The sequence below is a fragment of the Pleurodeles waltl genome, chromosome 7, assembly GCF_031143425.1.
Source record: "Pleurodeles waltl isolate 20211129_DDA chromosome 7, aPleWal1.hap1.20221129, whole genome shotgun sequence".
In the NCBI taxonomy this organism is placed as follows: Eukaryota; Metazoa; Chordata; class Amphibia; order Caudata; family Salamandridae; genus Pleurodeles; species Pleurodeles waltl.
The window spans coordinates 979,877,644-979,880,170 of record NC_090446.1 but is presented as its reverse complement, the minus strand read 5'-3'; positions in this window follow the sequence as shown (position 1 = coordinate 979,880,170).

Genomic DNA, 2,527 nt, shown 5'->3' with positions numbered 1-2,527 from the left:
CAGCAGCTACCCCACCCGACCCCCTCATCACCATTTCCTCTATCAGTAGCCTTGATGGTCTTGCCAGGCCCTCCACACCTTCTCCTACTTTTTAGCACAGACACATCTTTGGTAAATCATCTGTTCCACCTTCTGGCACCAGTCCAGGTCAGACTCCCAATCTTTAATTCTATGGGGGAGGATGCCAACCCCAAGCCCTTGCAGCATTGTGCTTGGCCACCCCTACTGCAACCACTAGCCAGATCCCCTGGTACTTCAGCCAGGATTTCTCCCCAATATCATCAGGAGGACCCATTTGGGATCCAAGGGAACCTCATGAGATAGAACCTGGGACATTGTCTCTGTAACCTCCTGTCAATACAGGGATATCACTGGGCATTCCCCAGGATATGAAAGAAGGTACTCTCTTGGCTGCACCCCATGAGACATAAAGGCGAGTGTGCTCTACCTATTTTGTAGAGGAGGGTTCTGAAGTAGTAGGACCTGTGCAATATCCTCAGCTGAACTAGACGTAACTTAGCCAGGATTGTGATTTCTCTCGGCCTTTGAATGGCTTCAACACAGTCATCGTCCTCAATGTCTCTTAGATCCAGACCCAGTCCCCTCTCAGGGACACCAGAAGATCCAGGGAGTTATTCACCAGTTTTCTATTGATTACCAAAATCGAGTTTTTGGGAGTGGGCACTGTGAGGAAGCAGTATTCCAGGGGAGACGCCTCAGAAAGTTGCTCTCCCTTCACCATATGATGCAGAAGGGCATGTCCCAGTTGCAGGTATCTATATTTCTCCATCTTGGCCAGCTCAAACTTGCGGTGGAGGGTCTCAAATTCTACAAAGCCAGACATCCCCCAGATATTCTATTCCAATTAGCTCCCACTTCGAGAAACCTGTCAGGCCTCCCACCTCAGTCACTGTCCCACATTGGAGTCATAGTGGAGAGGGACTGTTTACCTTTCCATCCTAAGTAATATGTGGCCTCCCTCCATACAGTGACCACCATCTCAGTGTGTGTCAGCAAGGCTCGTTCCCGATTCCTAGGATCGTTTCATGCCCTCTGTGACCCATGACTTCCCAGTCCTCTCAGCAGGCTGGTTCCTGACGGTCTGGGAATACCCAGTTATTAACCACTAATAGCTGCGTTGCTCAGTTGTTCTTTAGGAGATGAGGTTCTACCAGGCCACCGTCATACACCCCTCTCTGTAACTTAGTCAGCGCAATGCGCAGGGCCCCTCAATTCCAGAGCAGGAGATGGACTTTGTGGTAAGTTTTCTGAAGAACTCAGGAGGATTGCCAAGGGTGTATTTTGAAGGACATAAAGGAGGCCTGGGAGGGTCATCATCTTATAGAGTGCCGCTATCCCCATTAGGAAGGGAGGAAGGGTCGTCCAGTGTGTCACGTCTCTTTTAAGCCTGTCCAGTTGCAGGAGCAAATTCCTACATAAAAGTTTCCAGTGGTTTCCGTGTAACATAGATTCTCAGGTATTGGAAGCCCTCTAGAACCAGTGGTGCCAGGCAGTCGGTTAGGAGGTTCGAGATACCCACGGACAGGGGAAAGAATAGTGATTTGGTCCAATTAATTTGGTACCCAAAGTGGTTCTCAAAAATATCAAAGACTGGATTATCCTCTTTATGGAGAGGAAGGGCTGAGGGCCATACAGCAGGACATTATTGGCATAGAGGGAGATGCGCTCTTCTCATCCTCTTTCTGCCCTCACTCCCTGTATCACTGGGTCCTGACAAATCCATGTTGCTAGCAGCTCCAGTGAAAGCGCAAAAATCATGGGAGAGAGGGGACATCACTGCTGGGTTCCCTTCCGCAGGCCAAATATGCAAGAAACCACTCCATTCACCCTCACTCTAGCCAAAGGGCCTTGATACAGGAGTCTGACTCAGCTACAAAACTTTTGTCCAGAGCAAAGTTGTGTGAGTGTAGTGAAGAGATAGTTCGATACCATGCTGTCACTTGCCATTTTGGCATCCAAAACCATCACCACTGCTCATTCCATCAGGGGCAGGGTGTCATATGCAGCACAGAGTCGTCTTAGGTTGAGGCGAGTGCTTATGTGTGGCATGAACCCAGACTGGTTGGGGTGTATGATTAAGATAACCTTACGCAGCCTGGTCGCCAACACCTTCGCCAAAATCTTGGCCTCAACATTAAGTAGTGAGATGGGCCTATACAACCCACAGTCCATTAGGGGCTTTGTCCCTTTTTTGGATGACAACAATAGTGGCAATCCGCTGATCTTTTGGCAAGCAGCCATCTGCTCACACTGTCTGAAAAATGTCTAGCATAGGCTTAGGTACTTTGTCTGCCACCCCCTTGTATAGCTCAATGGACAAACCATTAGGACCTGCCCCCGTACCTGACTATATTCCATGGCTATCTGTTGCAACCTCCCCTTCCATCAACTCTGCCTCCAAAGTCTCCTGTTCCTCCCTCGTGAGTGTTTGTACAGTAATTGCTTTCAAATGGTCTGCAGTCATCATCACCAGTCATAGTCGTCACTGGAGTATACAGCTTCTCAT